Source organism: Sinocyclocheilus grahami, unplaced genomic scaffold (assembly GCF_001515645.1).
Source record: "Sinocyclocheilus grahami isolate Dianchi unplaced genomic scaffold, SAMN03320097.WGS_v1.1 scaffold1230.1, whole genome shotgun sequence".
Taxonomy (NCBI): domain Eukaryota; kingdom Metazoa; phylum Chordata; class Actinopteri; order Cypriniformes; family Cyprinidae; genus Sinocyclocheilus; species Sinocyclocheilus grahami.
In genome coordinates this window covers 16443-23574 of record NW_015506409.1, presented here as the reverse complement: position 1 = coordinate 23574, position 7132 = coordinate 16443, and positions in this window count along the sequence as shown.

The window sequence follows — 7132 nt, the reverse complement described above, 5'->3', positions numbered from 1 at the left end:
TACACAGGCAACGCAAGTACCTCCAGATTTTAGCTGAACTGGTGCATTGAATATACATTTTAACCTTATTGAGAAACTCAAGGCGAGGGTTAATTAAGTGATTGATGGTTGTTCAGGTCTATGCAATTGCACATATTGCTGTAAACTTGGGATTTCACATTTTCATTCTCTTAAACTCATTCTTTCCTCACTTTCTCTCTTCCTGCAACTTGTGTGAATGTGTGAGTGCGTGTGTTTGTGTTAGACTAGTTTATACATCTTAGATTTATCTAATAAAGCCTTATTTATATTGAAAAGAGAAGTATCTTGTGTTTTGTGCTTACAAGTTAATGTCTTAAACTGCCGATCTTGTTACTGTGCTAATAAATAGTGTTTTCACTATACTTTGGATATTAATATTCATTGCAGAATTGATGTCATACGGAGACCGACTCAGTGATCAGCCGTAAAACATTGATTCTGTCCAAATTCCCTTTAAAATCATAAATGATTCCCTTTGAGCTAAATTGACCTGTTTCCCTTATAGCAGAAACAATAGCTTGGAAGACATGGACAACATGGACTGTCAGTACTGTAGAAAGAGTTGGAGGTAATTAAACAGTATACTATATTAAATATTATAATATTATATATTATAATACATATATATTATAATATATAATACATATACATATATATTATATACTATATATTGTATATAATGAAATGTGGTATTATATACACAATCTATGCATTTGTTAAATTTATTTCTAGTTAGTTGATTTGATTAATTTGTGACTTTTCGTGTCTGTTCATAAAGATGCATGATAAGAGTGTTTATACCATATGCACTGTGATTGACTAGATTAGTTCCACCTTGTCATTGTGTCGCTCACATTAAGCCGAGCTCATACTACAGGATTTTTGGCTGGATTTTGCTGTCGCAGACAGATTTCCACAGTCTACCAGTCCACAGAACCCCACCAAAAATTAGTATTTTTGCGATTTTTTTACTGGGGGGGGTTCTCCTTCGAAACGTGATTGGGCTAGTTTTGTGAAGCAATTGGGCAACTTTTGTTGTGAAAACCTGGCAATCCTGATCCCATTACCAACTCACAATGTGCGCGCGTTGTATAATGTTGACAAGAAAGGAAAATTAATTTTTCTGAATTGTGAAACTTTTTATTTCGTAACGAGTTATGAAGATAACGTTGAGATAATGAAACAGACCTGGCAACACCATCTCACCTGCTTGAATCAGGACAGCGCGTTTAACTGAGGCACTTTTACTTCATCTGTGTCTGATAGAAGAATTTGTTTTCCTTAGGTGAGTCTTACAATTTATAACAAATAAATAGGTTTATAAAATGTATAAAAAAAAGTTCTCTGGAAAGATGCTAAAAGGGTCATTGTTACTATTCGCTGCCATTTCAGCTGGGTAACTTTCCATAAAAATTGTTTTAGATTTCCATGATGTAATCATTTTATAGGCTTGTTGGCTTGTTACACTATAAGAAAAATATGTTGGTCCAGCTCAGGATATTATTCTTTAATAATTTCTCACGAAGACGTGCAAGCGTGCAAGGACCAAATGCCCACCCTGTTACAGGACATTCTCATCTCAATTAACATGCTTTTTGAATGCACAGTAATTGTAAAAGCTAAAATGTCCCTCTCTTTACTCTGCAAATGTATTTTAACAAAGTGTTCATAATCGGGCATTATCTTGAAAAAAGTTGTTGTATTTTTGAGACAGCGTAATTTCAACATATGTCTTTTAGAATAAAAATGTATTTAAATGGAATTTTGGAACAATTTTAACTTATTTCATTTTACCATTTCATTCCATACAAGTTACCACAAATATGCTTAGCATTTGCTGAACTTATTTTAGTAATATCAACAACAAAAAAAACACTGAGGTAACAGGGTGGACAGAGGGGGAAACAGGGTGGACAGGACATACAGTAATAGGGTGGATATCACACCACTAAACAACAGTATATTTCAACATGTTGCCTAATACAAGAAGCATATTGTCACAATTTACAATCACTACAACAGATAAATGGTTCTGTATATAAAATGTATAGGGTATAAGGCCTATTATCACATTATAGTAAGTTGTATTATTATAAGATCTCATTTGTTATGCTGTCCATTTATTAGGCTACAAAATAGGTTTATCATTGTATTTTACTATTGAAAGTTTATAGTTTTAGAGAACATATTATTTTGCGCTCTCTCTCTCTCTTTCTCTTTCTCTCACACATACACACACACACTAATACTCCTCTATCGTTATGGTTTCAGGCCATAGGCGTAATGGTTTTTCTGCTGTACAAATTGTATTTTCTATATCCTTACCCTAACACTACACTGTTAGCGGTGCGTCAGGGAGCGTCATCAGTGGAGCACGAGATGCGGTGATGATGATGTAAGTGACGTTGTAGTTTAATGTTTTGTTAGTCTAGCCCATGAGATGCACGGTTGCTGTGTTATTCATTCAAAATATTAGAGAAATATAGAAGCTCAATGCCTGGAAGATCTTGATTAGGTTAAAACCGAAACCAAGCCATTCACACAGAACACATATTCAGCTCATTTTCTAGACGACAAATACGACTGCTGCACTCACGTCTCACACAAGCGATGTAGACATTCTTGCAAAGTTAAAATGGTTTAAACTTTTAGAAAACACGTCACAAATTTGTGGAGGTTTTTTTCCTTTTCACTGCGTCTCATATGTTTTTCAAGGCAATCTGTGTGAATGGCGCTTCGGCTCTGTGGATTAAGCAATGCATAAATACGTGATGCTGTTTTGTTCATAATTTGCTGTGTTATTCATTCAAAATATTAGAGAAATATAGAAGCTCAATGCCTGGAAGATCTTGATTAGGTTAAAACCGAAACCAAGCCATTCACACAGAACACATATTCAGCTCATTTTCTAGACGACAAATACGACTGCTGCACTCACGTCTCACACAAGCGATGTAGACATTCTTGCAAAGTTAAAATGGTTTAAACTTTTAGAAAACACGTCACAAATTTGTGGAGGTTTTTTTCCTTTTCACTGCGTCTCATATGTTTTTCAAGGCAATCTGTGTGAATGGCGCTTCGGCTCTGTGGATTAAGCAATGCATAAATACGTGATGCTGTTTTGTTCATAATTGTTTTTGTAATTTACGAAATTATATTTGATTTATATGAGTTAATTTAGACATAATGCACATTTTTTTATAGACAGTTACTTCCTTGCATTGACAATTTAATAAGCTGCATTATTTTGTTCATTGCACACTCCTGTGGCCTTGGGAGACAAGCCAAAAGTTTAACCTATTTAATCTGCATATAAAACATTATAAATTAGATATTGGTTTAATTTTAATTTAGTTTTTGACTGTTAAAACAAACATGATGCTGTTTTGTTCATAATTGTTTTTGTAATTTACGAAATTATATTTGATTTATATGAGTTAATTTAGACATAATGCACGTTTTTATATAGACAGTTATTTCCATGCGTTGACGTTATGTGCTGCATTATTTTGGTCATTGTGCACTCCTGTGGCCTCGGGAGACAAGACAAAAGTTTCCTTAAAACCTATTTAATCTGCATATAAAATTTTTTATTGTGTGTTTGACTGTTAAAACAAACAAAAAAATATTTGTTGTTTGTCTCAATAAATTGAGTGCATTTAAAAATACAGCGGTTAAATGTAAAAAAAAAAAATTCTATTGCTCTTTGTTTTAAAAATAATTCAATAATTCATATCAATAATTATCGATACCAAACGATATGAAACATTATATCCTTGATACATTTTTTAGCTATATCGCCCAGCCCTACTGTCTCTACATTTATGTTGAAAGCTGAAGCTAGCGATTATGGAAAGGGGCGTTGCATTTTCGACACGTGCTTGTGGTGTTAGCCCAATCACAATGCACTGGGTCAGCTGGCCAATCAGAGCAGACTATGCTTGTCGGAAGGAGGAGCTTTGTAGAAAACAACACGTTTGAGAGAGGCGGGGCATAGAGGAACTACAATAATGTACAATATTTGAAAAAAATAATGTTTTTTGAACATTAACGTATGTCAACATATTCTGTTACACCAAATACACAAAATAATGATCTTTAAAATAGCATCATATGACCCCTTTAAGTGAACGTAAACAGGTGGGTGAAAACCGAATGTGTCAGTATATTATATTCATTTGGTTATATTCATTAATTCTTTGACAATTTGACAATTCCACCTCTGAAACAAGAGACTATTCAAGCCTTAAGGCGGTTGCACACCGGAGGACAAGTGCAGCGCTGCATCACGCAGCACCAACATCTTTAATTTTCTCACACATTCTTCAATGAGTGCATGTACACCGGTGGCGCCACCGGTGTTACGAGATTTTCTGTTTCAGGGGGCGGAGCATAGATTAATATTCATGAGTTTCCCGGACATGCGCGTTTAATGGAATATTTAAAAAAAGGTAAATATATTTACAGCGTTGCACAAACCTATGCCTAAATTATATTTGTTCATCATTTTGTAACAATTTATAATGTTTTTATTAGTCTGCACGTTTTATGCTGGCGTCACTGACTGAATGATTGCAGACATTCAGCACACTTAAGCTATTGTATAAATTGATTTCAGTTCGTTGTGCTGTAGCTTGCAATGCTTTAAAACTATGTTTGTTGTTAGTTGTTATCATTTGAGTACAACAGCTGAAATAAACTTGTATTTGTGGACTTATCATTTTTCATCTATGCTGGTGTGATTGTTCTTAAACTTTTAGGCATAGGCTATATTTACAAAATGAATATGAATCTAAGACCACACACACACACACACACACACACACACAGGCATGAAAGCGTTCCTTTAATAAGTACAATTTTAGATTAAACAAAATTGTATGGACAAAAGTTTAAAAGTAGCCCACATTTGGTACACTGTAAATGAGAAAACAAATACTTCACTGCATTTTATGGAATGGAATAAGCAATTTCATGTTAAAAATTATTTTATTAACAAATTTTGATAAGTATGCTTGAGCTTGTTTTGATATATACAATACTGTTCTGAGGATTTGAATTAGTAAGGTTCTTTGTTCATGTTCACCAACTGCATTTAGGCTATCAGATAAAAAAAATACTGAAAAACATTAATATTGTGAAATAATTTTACATGTCAGATCTCAACTTCTCTTCAGTGTCTCATGGACCTTCAGAGATCGTTCTAATATGCTGATTTGCTGCACAAGAAACATTTCTGATTAGTATCACAGTTGAAAATGGTTGTACTGCTTAATGAGGTGTGGAAAACATTATACAGTGACAGGATTCCTTGATGAATGGAAAGTTCAGAAGAACAGCATTTATTTGAAATATAAATCTTTTTTTACATTATAAATGTCTTTACTGTCATTTTTATTAAATTAATGCATCCTTGAAGAACAACATTTCTTTAAAAAAAAAAAAAGAAAAGAAATAGTAATCCCAAACTTTTGAATGGTAATGTCATGTATCAAATGCCAGAATCAAGTTAAGAAATTTCTTTTTTTTTTAGCTTTGTCATTTTTATACAGCAGATTCTACAAGGACATTAACATCACACTCTCTTGTCTCCTATGTTGTCTTGCATAAATCTTTTTAGTTTGTATAAGGATTCAATAGTGATTCATGCTCAATTACTCAATTCAGGAAAACTTTACGTTATTAATCACATCCTCCATGACTATCATTTTTCTGGATTTTGAGTGTGAATCACTATTGGATTTATTTTTTTAAAACAAAATGTCACGGTCTCACATAATGTCAAACATCCACACCAAAACACATTTTACCAACATCTTATCACAAGCTAATCAAGGCCACAATCCAATCTTTATTCCACTTTATTTTTTGTAATTAGAGGCCTTTATTTATTTATGAATGTAGTCATTTAGCAGACACTTTACACATACATACACAACAAAAAGAAAACAATTAGATAGAATAGAAAAAAGAATAGAGAAAGCTAGTGTTAGAGGCCTTTTTTTTTTAAAGAAAACAAGCAGTTGGAAAATGAATAGAGAGTGCAAGTGTTAGAGAGTCAAGTCAACAAATAGATAATGGAATTAGAATAGAGAGTGCTAGAGTTAGAGGGTCAAATAAAGATGGAAGGGATGTGTTTTTAGCAGTTTCTTGAAGATGGCCAAGCACTCAGCTGTTTGAATTGAGTTGGGCAGGTCATTCCACCAGGAGGCAACAGTTTATGTAAAAAAAAAATAAAATAATAATTAAGAATATATATGTTTAAGAAACTACAAGGACATTAACATCACACTCTCTTGTCTCCTATGTTGTCTTGCATAAATCTTTTTAGTTTGTATAAGGATTCAATAGTGATTCATGCTCAATTACTCAATTCAGGAAAACTTTACGTTATTAATCACATCCTCCATGACTATCATTTTTCTGGATTTTGAGTGTGAATCACTATTGGATTTATTTTTTTAAAACAAAATGTCACGGTCTCACATAATGTCAAACATCCACACCAAAACACATTTTACCAACATCTTATCACAAGCTAATCAAGGCCACAATCCAATCTTTATTCCACTTTATTTTTTGTAATTAGAGGCCTTTATTTATTTATGAATGTAGTCATTTAGCAGACACTTTACACATACATACACAACAAAAAGAAAACAATTAGATAGAATAGAAAAAAGAATAGAGAAAGCTAGTGTTAGAGGCCTTTTTTTTTTAAAGAAAACAAGCAGTTGGAAAATGAATAGAGAGTGCAAGTGTTAGAGAGTCAAGTCAACAAATAGATAATGGAATTAGAATAGAGAGTGCTAGAGTTAGAGGGTCAAATAAAGATGGAAGGGATGTGTTTTTAGCAGTTTCTTGAAGATGGCCAAGCACTCAGCTGTTTGAATTGAGTTGGGCAGGTCATTCCACCAGGAGGCAACAGTTTATGTAAAAAAAAAAAATAATAATAATTAAGAATATATATGTTTAAGAAACTTTATGACTTAGCCTATAAATAATGTTGAATGAGTGTTTGTTGTGCATCAAAAGAGTAGACCATGCATTTTTATTGGTGATCATCATTGTGTATCATCCACGTACAGTGCAACACATGGTCAAAGAACAG